Source organism: Orcinus orca, chromosome X (assembly GCF_937001465.1).
Source record: "Orcinus orca chromosome X, mOrcOrc1.1, whole genome shotgun sequence".
Taxonomy (NCBI): domain Eukaryota; kingdom Metazoa; phylum Chordata; class Mammalia; order Artiodactyla; family Delphinidae; genus Orcinus; species Orcinus orca.
The window spans coordinates 129,562,954-129,578,179 of NC_064580.1; positions in this window are offsets into that span (position 1 = coordinate 129,562,954).

Genomic DNA, 15,226 nt, shown 5'->3' on the forward strand with positions numbered 1-15,226 from the left:
ATGTATCACTCCTACTGTACCAATAAAGGCATTAAAGCTTCAATATGGGTCAGGGACTGGTCCAAAGCCACAGAGCCAGTCAAGGGTGAAATCAAATTTGACCCCACTTCAGACTCCTGGCTTGGTGTTCTTACTTTTACCCCATCTGGGCTGATCTTCCACTGCGTCCATCCCAGTGGGGGTAGTTCAGAAGCAGCAACTATGGGGTCAGACTTTTTCCATACTAGCCATGGTCCTATGGGTAGTGGGGACCGGGGAAGAAGCCTGGGAAGTCCTCTGTCGGGAATGACTCAACAGAGAGTTAGGGCCCCGGGGCCTTGGTAGGTGGGAACCTGTCCCCCAAGAGGCTGCTCAGAGTGCCCCTTCCCAGTGGGAAACATTGCCAGGGACTGGCCTTGGCCATAGATGATTAGCATGCAGCTCAATAAACTACTTCATTAACCACCACTGACACTCAACATACGACCTATTTAAAACCAGTCTTTTCTATTCTTTCCAGCCTCTGAACTCATCAACTACTAATTTCTCCCTTGCTCTGGTTCTTTCTGTCACAGAAACTTTTAATGTCAGCTACTCTTTCTCCATAGTGGCAAAACTTGAAGGAAGATTGGGGAGCCTTGAAAGAAGGTTTCTTTCAGTAGGAGAGAGCTGTGGTGGCAGTGGGAGAAGGCGGTGTCACAGGTAGGTCTGTTTTCCATCTGCAGACGGACCAGTGTGCTCCTCACCTGCCCCTCATCCTCCTGTGCACAGTGATGGATGCTGTCTTACCACTTTCTGCCTGGGCCCTTCAAATTAATCTGGACCTCAGGATTTGCACCACTTCTCAGGAATCTGCCCAGAAGCACTATCCCATGCCTGAATGCTTGGGAAAAACTGAAGTATGACCCTTCTCTGCCAGTCCCTAAAGTAGTGGGCAAGGGCAGGACACCTGTGATTTTCCAATGCCTTGCTGGGTAATTTTAGTATCATCCAATTTTAGGGAGCAAATAAGTTTGGGAAGATGGCAAGTGGGCAGAGACCTTTGGGAGAGACTAAGGCTGGTTCGTGACCAGGGCACAGGGCCAGACAGGAGTAACCTGAATAACTTGCCTCCAACATGCTAGGGCACAACTTCTAAAAGTTTCCATTGAAGCCGTTGAGTATAAGGATGATATCCAAGATGCCTTGCCCAGAGTTGGCACCAAGGAAATGATCATAGAATGAATGGTTCCAGGTGGATGGAACACAGTTCACGGACAATCATTTTCATTTGATTATCTCTAATTTGTTCTTCCAGGTATTTCCACTATATTTCATTTCATGTATTAATTTTGGTATTGAAGCTCTGGTTTATGAGCACTTAACACAGTGTCTGGGACACAGTGAGCAGTCAGTAAATATCACCGACTATTATTATAAATTAGTATTTTAAGCCTTGTTAATAGCCTGTAGCTATTTTTGGTCTCCAAGTCAGTCTTCTCTGGGAGGAAGAGTTACCAGAAAATCCGGTGCTACAAGCTGCTATAGTCTCTAGAGTGGCCTCAGCTCCATCAGGGCCCAGATCCTAGGAGCACCTAAGTTGCCCAAACATACATACTGAGGCTGGGAGAAAAGAAGCAGGAAACCCAATCACCAGTGGTGGTACAGACATGGCACAGGGCCTGCCAAATACAAAACTTATTCAAACCCACAATCAGGGCCGGGATGACAAAATGGATTTTCAGAGGGGCAAGAACTAGTCCAGGGTCTGACAGCAAAGCGTGACAGAACAGAGTTAGAGGCCAGGGCTGCAGCCTCAGTCACATCAGGTGGCCTCTCTGCTGCCTAGCTCCACAATCTTGAGAGTCATGTTTAAGGCTTCTCTGGGAAGGTTAGATGTCATCTCCCCTGTCCTCTTTCACTCCTGGGCCAATAAAAGAGTTTGGAGAAAGAGAAGAACAATAGACAAATAAGTAAAGGTGTCTCTCTGTATTAAAAGAGCCTTCTCCCAGCTGCTCAGTCACTCACATGACTGAAGCAGAGCTAAAGTCTGACCATGTCCTATTCGCCTCTCTCTGGTAAGCAGAGTGCAAAGAGGGCTTTTCCCGGACCACTGCCACAATCTAGTCTCACACAGCAACTAGAGTGATCTTTTAAAAACACAAGTCAGATCACATCCCTTCTCTGCCTGAAGTCCTACAATGGCCCCATTTCATTCAGAGTAAGTGCCCTCTATGCTCTGGACCCCAATGTTTTGCTGCCCTCCTCCCTCCCCGCCATTCCTCTCCTGTGACCCCAGCGTCCTTGCTGCTCCTCAGTCTCGCAAGGACAATGCATTTGCTGTTTACTCTGTCTGGGTCATCCTGCTCGAGAGGCTTCTCCTTAGGGAAGCCTTTCGTGAAGGTCAGATTTAAAGTTAGCTTCCTCAGCTCCTCTTAAAACTGTTCTGATTCTGTAGAGGGCAGTTAGCTCCACTTGATCTTTTCCTTGTTCATTAATCTGCTTACTTCTACATTGGGACCTGGAATGATTTTAAAGAACAGGGCAGCCTTTCAACTCATGTGTATGTAATGTGAGTGAGAAATGAAACTTGGTTGTTTTAAGCCATTGAAAATTTGAAGTTGTTTGTTTCTTCAGCAAACCTTAGCTTATCCTGATTACTACAATCTTCAAGCCAAGTCATTAAGAGCTGCATGGATGCTTTGGAAATTTCAGGCAGAATCCTTTCCTGAGGTAGTTGGGAGGCATGCCTAGCAGGATAGTAGGAGGTCAGCTCCCACATTCACTAGCACATTGCTGTAAAATGCGGTGTACAGTTTTCCCAAACAGGTCACTACTGGGACTTTGGATGGAAGGATTCTTTGTTGTGTGGGACGATCCTTCACATAGCGGGGTGTTCAGCTTCCCAAATTCTAGTCTTATCCCTTCAGGCATTATGACAACCAAAAACACCCCACCATTTTTAAATGCCTCTTAGGGGGATGCATCATCCTCTGTTGAGAACCCCTTGGGTAGGTGCTTGCAGACATTTCCATTAAGGCAGTCAACCTACTCCTAAGGTGAAACTCTCTATGCAAAGGTTATGCATATGAACCTGGCCATGATCAGACAATGTGAAGATATTGGACTGGCTGATAGGGACTATTTATTATCCTCATTTAATGAATGAAAATACTGAGGCTTCAGAGGTGAAATGACTTGTTCAAGGTCATATAGCTTGTGAGTGGATCCACATCTTCCGGTTTGCAGTTCATACTGTACCCACTGTCATGATATGTGTGCCCAGTGCCCACTGGAGCAAATTAGTACTACAGTGGAAGCAACCCTGCTGGATGTGAATGGAGTCAGAGTGGTAAGGATTAACACCAAGAGTGAAAACTCAAATCTCCTCAGTTTGATCCGCCAGCAAGGAGCCAAAACCTGGCAGGCATGAGCAAGTTGAAAACATATCCACACCCTGATAAAGCCAGTTCGTCTGTCTAGGCTCACTGTAAATTCCCTAGGGTTGGTTGGGAGGGCTCCTTTTTCCCCTGAGACCAGATTAACTCCACTGTTATACACACCATAGCATCCTGTACCTTCCCTCCATAACCCTCATCACATTTGCAGTTAATTTTCAATGTCAGTTATGCCCCTCCCACACACACATACACACACAAAGAGGTGACCTCTGTGAAAGCAGGGACCTTATCCATCCTGTTCACTTATGTATCCCCATCTCTGACACAGTGTTTGGCATATGGTAAGCACTCATGGTACTCATTAATGCTGTTCACCAGCTTCTAGCTCTCTATTCAGGACACATGGTAGGAATACATTTCTTGGCCCTTTAGCGGTTGAGTATGGCCATGTTAATAGTTCTGACCAAAGAGTTTTGAGTGAAAGTTGCATGTTACTCCCACAGAGAGCATCAAACCTCCAGTGTAAAATGCTCTGGAGGAGTTCTTCTTCCCTCTGTCACAGTGACCAGCAGCATTCAAGTTGATGGCTAATATGTCAGCTTACTTCCTAGAGTGAAGAGACATGGAGCAGGCTTCTAGCCTTCTAGCAATGAATATGCAGTGTGAATAAGAAATAAATCTTTGTTTAAAGTAAGCCACTAAGTTTGCAGGGCATTGTTTGTTACTGCAGTATAATATGGAATATTCTGACATAGAGTACTCAATAGATATTCATTAAAAGAATATTTCCATATTGACTTGACTCTGAGGGTCAAAAATAATAAGTCCACAGGCCATCTGAAAAGGCTAAAAGATAATGGTAACTTTCTGGAAAGAGATAGAAAATAAGTAAAATAGCAAATTACACATGAAAGGTTATAGGCTATTTTTAAAAGGAAAACTTAATGAAGATTACTAATATCAAGTACTATTGGGATCAAACTCAGGAATAACAGAAATAGAGAATGATCCAGAAAGTTTAGTACATTGCTATGCTCTGGTTAAAGGGTAATGTAGAAAGTATGTGGCAATGGCTACGGCCCAGACAATTATTATATAGCCTGTGTAATGCAATATATATCTGCATATAAAAAGACTTTGGCTGAAACTTTTTTCTCCTAGTAAAAATTGACGTCATCTCTGAAATCCTTTAATATGTAGTTCCTTATTTTCTACCTTTCACAAGAATGACACTGTTTCAAGGTGGGACTAGGGTATTGAGTTGAGATTAGAAGTAGCCTGGATGTCTGGGGGTCTCAGCTAGAGAGGATTTCTAGGGAGAGGGGCAAATGTGTAGCTGCAGTAGCTGGGGGACAAAGAAGTTTCTACAGTGGGCAGAATGTTCAGAAGCTGAATAGTCAGACATACTTGAGCAAGTGTACCTGCAGTTCAGGTTAGTGGTTCCTTTTCCACATCTGTTTTCATAATAAAAACAATAGTAATAGACCACGTTTTTGGCATGCTAAGAGTCAGGCTGTATTCTAAGTGCTTTACGTGCATTATCTCATTTAATCCTTACAATACCATTAGGCAGGGTGCTATTACACATCATGAAGAAACTGAAGCCCAGAGAGGTTAAGTAACTTGCCCAAAGTCACAGAACTAAGGGATGATAAGGCTGGTATATTGCCCCCTGGAGATCTACCTCCAGAAACCAAACGCCTTAACCATACAGCCATGTTTAGGACTACAATGAAAAAGTGGTAGAGGAAGCAGTGTAAATGTGCAAGCAAAGTGTGGAACATGTGTAGCGGGTGGCCAAAGGATTATACATTTTAGTGTGTTTGCTAACCCACCAACAAAAGCCCAGCCTTGCCTCCTGATCCCTGCCTTCTCTCCACTCCTACCTTTATGCTTTCTTCTCATAATTTTAGAACATCACTCCTGGATTTAGTTTCTACAAGGTTCCAAGGCTTTAGTCCTGTTAAACGTTGAGCAAGAGCCAATGCTCAGATGAACGCTGTTGAGGATGAGGCAAGAAAGGAGGGCTTACACATTTGGGGTGCATTTTGATCATAAGGGGATAGTGAAAGTGTACATTCACCCTCTACATTTGGTGTTTCAGTGTCAAAGTCAGGTCGTGGACCACACCTGTTTGTCTTGGGGATGGGATTGGAGGGGGAAGGTAGAGGCTACAGAAAATGTACCTACGCTTCACTCCTTTATCCCTTGGCAAGTTCACAAGTCAGTGAGCATTATTTGTGAGAAGAGAAAGGCTTTCTGCACATACGTCAGGCTCTTAACTCAGTCTGCTTTTGGATGGAACCGATAAGGGAGAAAGTTCACGGGCTCTACACTTTTAATTTGTTTGTCTCCTGGTGTGCTGCAAACAGCAGCCTGGGGTCAAAAGTTAATAGCCAATTAGAGAGTAGCAAAATCCAAGACCAGAAAAAGTCTCTGCATCAGTTAGGGATGGACGTGGGGCTGCTGCTGGCTCTTGGCATAAGAATAGAATTATCAGGCAGAGGGATAAAGTTTAAAAAGCGACCAGAATTTTCAAAACCCTGATGAGTGAAGCTTTTCATTCAATAAGGGTAAGCAGCAACCATTAGCTGTGTGTGTCATTCCTAGCATCATTGTGTTTCCAAGGCAACTGGATTACCAGGGAGACTTGGGGAGTGTGTATTGCTTTAAACTGTGTTATTGGAAGTGGCTGCGGCCCTAGCATGGCCTTTGAAACCATACAGAATATTGATGGTGCTTGTATTTTCCTGCATGCCTTTGTTCCAGATCTGCATTCTCCAGTGCTCTGGCTGAAATGGTTGGTCAGAAATAAATCATCTTAGACAATGCTGTCCCCTTACTTATAGCTATAACTTACATTGACATGAGAGGTTACTATTTTGGCTCACATTGACCTCTAGTCCTATTACAGAACCAGGAAGAGAAGTAAAATTAGGTGAGAAGAGACCAGATAGTCCTAGATGGACTTGAATGGTCCAACCATCCTTTTCCTCCCCTTCTTGCCTTGCCTGACTTCAGGCTAAGAAGAAAAACTGCTGCTTTTAGATCCCTGACTTGTAGTGGGGGTAGAGATTGAGAGTTTCTGCCTGTCTTACTCCTTTGGACTGTCTCTTCTAAGATTAGTAACCCCTCCTGAGCAGTAGAAGAAGTGGGGAGAGGCAATAGCACATTAGACAGAATACACCAAGCATTTGAAGGCCCAGGTTCCAGAAAAAGAATCTGAAAGAATTCTAATATAACAGGAGAATAGAATGCAAGAGAGGAGACAGATGTGAGACGAAGCTGGAGAGTTACACATTTGAGGAAGTCGTTGGAGGATTTTAAGTATGGGAAAGAAATTATCTGAATTATTCTTTTAAAAAAAAGATCACTTTGCTAGGTGGAGAATGGATTGTAGATGTACAAGAGTGGGAGCAGAGAGATCAATTAGAAGGCATTCACAGAAGTCTAGGCAAGAGATAATAGCAGCCTGGAATAAGGTGGTATCAATGGCCATAGTGAGAAGTGGGTAGATCAGAGAGATGTTTAAGAGGTACAATTGATGGGACTTGGAGATTTATTAGATGCAGTAAATGAGGGAGAGAGGGGAGTCTAGAATAACTGTCAGATTTCTGGCTTGGGAAACTGGGTGGAAGGTGGTTCAGCGCACTGAGATGGAGAAAACTTGAGAAGGGTGTTCCTGAATTGTTTGGGACATTGAGAACTTATTTACAACTAATCCAAATCCTTCATGCTTGCCATATCATCACCAACAAGCATGTGTTTGTTGTTCTCAGTCAATTCTTCCTAGAAACAGCAAAACTATTTTCTCCAAGTGGAGCCCACCTTATCCAAAGATTGTTCCTAAATTCTTGTTCTGCAATCCATTATGAGAAATATAGATATTCTCCCTAATTCAAAGTTTATAATCCCTTCATCATGAAATCCACAGGATCCATGATTGCTTGTTTGTTTTGGAGATAAACTGACTTTTATTTATCATCTTATTCCTTCATCCATTCAGTCATTGTTTATTGAGGACCCGATTTGCATCAAGGATCTCTGCTGGGCATTGGGGCCATAGAGGAATGACATGGGCCATCACAATTATCCATCCATCCATCCATTCCCTCCTTCTTTCAGTCACCCTATTCCACCATTCCCTCACATTCCATTGGCCAGATTTGCCAAGAAAAAGTTCTGGCTCACTTGCAGAACTGGGTAATGAATAGGGTGAGGAGAAATTTGATAGTGAAGCAAGAGGATCAAAGAGAAGCTAAATAAAATCAACTCTTTAATAGAGGTATAACCCAAAAAGTTCATTCAACTCCATCAGTGACCAATACATCTTGTGTTTGGATTACCGTGTCAGCCACTCCACATCCACTCCTGGCCCTTCCAATCCATTCTCCCCAGAGCAGCCAGAGGGATTTTTTAAATAGCTAAACGAGCTCATTTTCCCCCATGCTTAAAAACCTCTAGTGCTTTCCCATCACACTTCAAATAAAGTCCACATAAAATACACATACTTTTCCACGTGTCCGGTATTTTTTGTCATAAACATCTTTGCCATAGATATCTTTGCTGCAAGCATTTTTGCTACATAACTAATTGGCTGTAAGGCAATTTTGTTGTAAAAGGTAAATTAACTGACAGTTTGACAGTTTGGTTTCACACTTCCAGTAAGTTTTATCACCATATTTTCTATCAAATCAACATACATAGTTGTTATGATCAACTATTTTAAAGACTGTCAGCCATAAAAAGAAATGAAATTGAGTTATTTGTAGTGAGGTGGATGGACCTAGAGTCTGTCATACAGAGTGAAGTAAGTCAGAAAGAGATAAATACTGTATGCTAACACATATATACGGAATCTAAAAATAAGTGGTTCTGAAGAACCTAGGGGCAGGAGAGGAATAAAGCTGCAGACATAGAGAATGGAGTTGAGGACACAGGGAGGGGGAAGGGTAAGCTGGGATGAAGTAAGAGAGTGGCATGGGCATACATACACTACCAAATGTAAAATAGATAGCTAGTGGGAAGCAGCCACATAGCACAAGATCAGCTTGGTGCTTTGTGACCACCTAGAAAGGTGGGATAGGGAGGGTGGGAGGGAGATTGCAAGAGGGGGGAGATATTGGGATATATGTATATATATAGCTGATTCACTTTGTTATAAAGCAGAAACTAACACACCATTGTAAAGCAATTATACTCCAATAAAGATGTTAAAAAAAAGTGTAATTCCTTGGCAGCATATAAAGAGATTCTGTTTCAGCAGCCATAAGGCAGGTAGGAAAAGCTGATTTTTAGATCCAGGGCTTAATTATAAGAGGATGAAGTTAAATTCTAAAGTTTTAGAGGTTAGCAGACATTTGGTTCTGTCCAAAACATCCATGGGCATATTTGGTCCATGCCAAGTGGTTTTGGACAGGACCAAATATCATTAGCCTTTTGGTGTGGACCAAATATCTTATGGACTTTTTAGACAGGACCAAATGGTCGTACATATATCAAGAACCTTTTGATGTGGACCAAATAACTTATGGACATTTTGAACAGGACCAGATATCAAGAACATTTTGATACTCACCAAATGTCTTATGGATGTTTTGGATAGGACTTAATGTTCTGCAGGGCTTCTGGAGGTTGGCTACATGAAGGTCAGAGCCATGGTTGGGAAGGAGTAGGACACTGGGGCATTGAGTGGGGACGTCTGTGTTGATGTACTCAAACATCTTGATTGTTCAAATTCCTCTGAACCCCTTAGGCCTGCAAAGTGAACCATTCCTTCCTGTGAAAAAATTAGTACTTCCTACTTGCTTGAAGGCCATGCAGAAATCTCTGCCTTGTTTGACAACATACATCCTCTTCAATATCTGTCCCCATTCACCCTACCATTTAATAGAGAAATAACTAGGGTTAAGTCACAACATAACATGGTTACACAAATGTTGAGTCTGCTAATAGATGAAACAGACTATATTCTAAAGGGGCTGCAAGATCTATCTAACATATACACCAGGAGATCTGAGACTATGTATAGGACTGGCTTCTGAGAGTACTGGATTAATAGAGGCAGAACATAACGTTGGATAAGGAAGATTTTATAAGTATGAGACCACTCTTCTATAATACAATATTTAATAGCCTGGCAAGAACCCTGTGGAATAGTGTTAATATTATGTTAGAGTGGCTTTCAGAAGCATGAAGAAGGTGATGGTCCACATTAAGTCAAGGTGAAATACATCAAGAAAAACAGTGAAGAAGAGATTAAAATGCTTAGAAAAATGGACATGGAAGAGTGAATGTATTTCATAAGGTCAGAAAACACATCCAAATGACTGTTTTGTGGGATAGTCAGAAGGACACTCTATTTACCAAAGTGGTAAAGAATGAACTCATGAGAGGGACACCAGTAACTCCCAGAAGTTTAGAGGTGCCTGCCTGAAGGTCAAGGTAGCCAGAAAGATGCTGTTACAGAACTGGGATCCCTATTAGCAATAATAGGATCCCAAAATAATAGAGATCAGGTTATGGTGCTTAACTATAAGAAGCAAGGTTTGCACAATTATCAGAATGAGCAACAAGGTCAGAGTAGCAGCCAGGGGTCTAATTTGAAGAAGACTATGGAGATAGAATGAAGAAAGTTGTCCTAGTGGCAGATACCAAGGTTATTGCTCCATCTGTACAACCAAAATAAGTCAAATACGGATGACCAGGAGGATGAGGACCATCCCAATAGTCATGATCCCTTTGCCCAGGTTCTGGATGTCAGCCATTTTTCAAACCCAGAACCCATTCAATGAATTATATACATTATAGCTCAGTCTGCTATAAAAAATACCATAGACTGGGTGGCTTAAACAACAGACCTTTATTTCTCATAGTTCTGGAGTCCAAGAACAAGGTGCCAGTAAATTTGGTTCTTAGTGAGGGCCCCCTTCCTGGCTTAGCAGATGGCTGCCTTCTCAGGGTGTGCATGTAGAGAGAGAGAAATGTTTCCTGTCTCTTCCTTTTCTTATAAGAGCACTAATCCCATCATAGGGATTTCACCCTCATGACCCCATCTAAACCCAATTACCTCCCCAAAGTCCCACCTCCAGATACCATCACATTGGGAGTTAGAGCTTCAACACATGAATTTTGGATGGACAAAACATTCAGTCCCTAGGAAACCTCTTCCATACAAAATTAATGACCATATGACCAGGTGTATGGCTTGCAGCTCCACCCACTGGGAAAATTTTCCCTTGCAACTGTTTTTTAAGATCATCCCTCAGTGTGATTGCAATATAGCCTCCATCATTTCTCAATTTTCACCCACTATGAAACCTGACTTATTTATAAACCAAGCCTATATTATGACTGGGGGTGTGATAATTAAAAAAGCCTTGGGGAAAATTATAAATAAATATTCTTATCTTTACCATTGTTTTTTATCCTCTTTTGTAATTGGAATGGAAAGGTACACATCTGCCAAATAAATTGCTGTATACCATGTACCTGAGATTTTATTAACCTATTCTAGTAACAGTATGGCAAAACAGCTGTAATCTGTATTATTACTTGGTGAAGCCTGTGACAACATACAGTCATTATCCAGAATCCATCTAGTTTCTTCAGGGACCAGACTGGCAAATTAAATGGAGATATGATGGTGACTTCCTTGAGATCTAGAAGGGTGGCACTAATTCCCCCACCTGGTTTGTGATATTTTTACTATACTGTATTTGCTGGGAAAGGGTATTTTCAGAGGTTTTCACTTGGCCTTTCCCACTATGATAGCTCTTATAACACAGATCAAAGACTCAATGTGGAAGTTACTCCAACTTCCAGAGATATCAAATCCAATTATGCACTATAGGATGGCAAGATGACCACCGAATGGGTCTGTGGACCTAGTCACCCCACTGTGAATTGTAATCTATCTAGGATTCAATTTATTACTTGGTCTCCATAAGCCCCCTACTCTAACTGGGAAGTCAAATGATGCTTTAGTCTTCTGGTAGCAATGTTAATTCAGACCTATGTCTAAGAGTTCTTGAAATGTCTTGGTATTCCCTTCTATCCCAAGTGTGCAGTCATCTGAGTAAATAGCTATAAAACCCTTTGAGGAAGGAGTGGGGATATAATCATAGTATATGCTTTTTATGGAGTTGCATAGTACTTCCTCCTAGAGACCTGGAAATCTATTCAGTCAATGAGTTCCAGTTCTGAAGGTTGGCTCAGGGGCAAGAACTGAGCAAAGTATCATGACTTTTTTATTTGGGCAATCACACTCAGCTTTCTGTTCCTGCAGTCTTGCCTCTGATTGTAGATTTTAAGTAGCACTCTTGTTAGCTATTCATCTATTTTTGCCTGTTCTGTTATCTGTCTCTTCAACTTCCTGTAAGTCAAGCTCCCTTGGCTGTCCCTCCAACCTTGCTGGTTAAGATAATTTCATACCCTGACTTCTGGTGATTAAGTACTACCACTTGGTGTCCATTGCTTCAGGGCACCATCATTCTCGTTGCTATTAGCCATCCAAGCTAATGTCTCTGCTATGGTCAGCCCGGGCCTGCAGAGGAGAACTACTACTGAACTTCTTAGCGATGTTGGTGCCTCTCTAACTGGTGCATTCTTCATGGCTTTGAGGAATATCATGTCTTCTGGGCCCTCTCATGGAATATAATCCTCTCTGGGCAGTCTCCTGGCCTCATCTAGCGTACAGGCCTAACCTATACATTCTAGCAGGCGCACTTCCCTCAGACCTTTGAATTCTTTCCTTTACTGTCTGCCAGTGCAGTTCAGGCATTTCCGCTTTGCTCAGCATTGGTCATCATATTCTCTAAGCTTCTAAGGGCCACCATAGCAGAGATTTTGACCCATCCCCTGGGGTTCTTGCCAGGGTGTTAAATCTCATGTCTTGAGAAAGTGTCCCCATGTCAATGGATTCATGGTTATTCATTCTTATGTTGCAGCCCTTGTAATAAAGCATCCTCAAAATCCAGTCCCAGTGCTACTCCCCTGACTCCTCCTGGTATATGCTAGCTAATTCCTATAGCTCATTCAGAGTCATCTCTTTCTTCTTTTATTAGACCTAGTACTTTCCCAGTGGATTATGCTGGGATTTAGCTCTAGCTGGGTTGGCAGCCAGGAAAGGAAGTTGGACAGCTCCTGAAGGGAGCACCTATTGCCTTGAGAGATAAAGGTCTCTAAAGAGTCCTCCAGTACTGCAGAAGTGCTAGGCCTATTCAGGGAGCAATGAACCACCTATACAGGAAAGTCTACAAAGCCTCAATCCTTGAAGGTATTCACTCACATGTTCCCATTCTATGTTTCAGAGTCCCAAGTTTTCTCAAACAGTGACCTCATTTTAGCCTAAGAGATATGCCTTGGCTGGACAATTAATCATATCCTGGATTTTTGCAAGCGTAACTCTTAAGTTCTGCATTTTCTCCTCATCTCTGTCTGCTTTCCCACCGAAGGCAATAATGTTCTCTTTATAAGCTTCCAGAGAGGCCCTCTGACTCTCATCCTTACCCTTTAAGGTATTAAAACTACCGTCAACTATTCTCAGTTTTTCCTTATCTCTCTGTGGAGCATCAATACATTTAGTACTAACTGGCCAATGCCACGGTCTTTATATACAATGTTTCCCCCATAACCTTCAAATATGCTTCAATCAGCAACATGGTTCCCTCCATTTGGATGTTTCCTGAGATAACCACCAGTGGAATCTTCAGGAATTGGGCTGTCACATTGTTTCAGATACTATATGTGCCCCAAACTCAGGATGGGTTGCTCCTTGCCAGCCAGGTGGTGGGTGATCCCAGAACCCCATCTTACTGTGTACTTTCTTGTATTTTTCATGGTATCAACTGGGTCAGTTTAGGTGGTCTGAGAAGCAGATGCCAAGATGGGATTAGAAGAGCAAGAGATTTGTTGGGGCAAATGTTTGTGAAAAATAAAGGAAGAAGGAGCAGGAGTAAGCTGGGAAACCTTCACGTGGGAATAAGGTCTGACACCCAAAAGGAGAGGGAGAAGCAAGGATAAATAGGAGGAAGACCCTCGAACTGCAAAGCAGGTTTGACTAAGTCTCACTGACTTAAGGGGAGCTCTGGTGCAAAGACTGCTTGTTGGAGGAGTCCATCTGCATTTGGCAGAGGTGTGCATACTCTAGTACCCCTGCAGTGTTCAGTCCTAGGCTAGGAGCAGCCCACAGACAGTGTGACCTCAAATAAAGCATACTTATGCCAATATATATTTGTTATTTGTCTGAAATTCAAATTTAACTGGATATCCTGGATTTTCATTTACATTAAGGTTTTATGTAGGCACAACAGCATGGTCACCAACTCACTAAGGCTAACTTAGCTATTGATTTTGCCCACAACAGAGACCAATGATGAGTCCTGATATATCACCATTCTTGGAGAAAATCAACAAGTGACTTGGGGACAAGTTGACTACATTGAGCCTCTTCAGACTTGCATAGGGCAATGATTCATCTCAATTGCAATCAACACATTATGGATATGGGTTTGCCTTTCTTTCCTGGAGGACCTCAGCCAGCTCCACTATTCAGGAGCATAGAGTGTTTGATCTACTGGGACAGGATTTTATATAACTTGATATGGACCCATAGATCCACTTTCTGGCCAAAGGAGTCCAACATTGGGCACATGCCTGGGATTCTATTATATACCACTCCACTGAGAAGGTGCTGGCCAGATAGAATGATGAAATGGTGTGTTGAAGGCACAACTGAAGAGTCAGCTTGGAGATGATACCCTGAGAGGATGGGGTGTTACCCACCAGGAAGCATTATACATCCTAAATCAATGACCATTATAAAGGAGGATATATAGGTTTGGGAACTAAGGAGTAGGAATAGGAGTTGTCTTCTTATCATCACTCCCAGAGATCCACTGGGGTAATCTGTACTTCCCATCCTAATAATTCTGGGTTCTGCAGGTTTAGAGTTCTTGGCTCCCAGATTGTGCCTTTACCAGAGGACAACAATGAGTCCCATTAAATTTAAATCCACGGCTGGTGCCTGATCACTTTTGGCACCAGCCAAAAGAACACAAATAACCATCCTGACAGGGAAAATCGACTCTAATAATTGGGAGGAGATAAGGGCATTGCTATACAGTGGGGACAGGCAAGAATAGGTTTGATGTCTAGGTGACCCACTTAGGTACCCCTTAGAAATGACGAACAAGTCCTCCAGCCATGACTTGAGAAGAGCAAGATCTCAGACCCTTCAAGGACGAAGCTTATAGTCACTTGACCAGGTAAGCTACCTAGATCAGGAGAGATACTAGCTGAGAGTGAGAGGAAATTCAGAATTGGTAGTGTAACACAGACATGATGATTATCAGTTAAGTTTCTAAGACCACCTGCAGTGGCAGGTGCTATAGTGTGTTTCATTGATCTTGTAAGTTTTCCTCAGGAAAAGAAGCTCAATGTAACCATGGGTAAATTTCTCCAGATTTTATTTATCTGAAGCAAATGAGCCTGAACAAAGTGAGGAATGAACTATAGTGGGTACTGTGGTGTGCTACCAAGACCTTCCACATCCGTGTCACTTTGGGACTGAAGCTTTCATTTCTCCAACAGCTGAGATTGCTGGAGGCTCACAGCCTTCAACTGAGTCCTTCTCCAGACACATCCAAGTTCATGTCCCTTCCAAGTTCATGCTCACATCCAATAACTGATAAATGCAAGAGTATAAAGGCCCAGTTCCCTTGCCCTGATTTGTGACAATTTGGAAAGCCCATCCCAACTCCAAAACTTCCCATGTGTACAGCTGAGGACCTAATGGTGGCTGCATTGACCCTAAGAGCACTCCCGAGTCAACCTCCTGCACGCTAATCTCAGTCTCAGAGATTGCT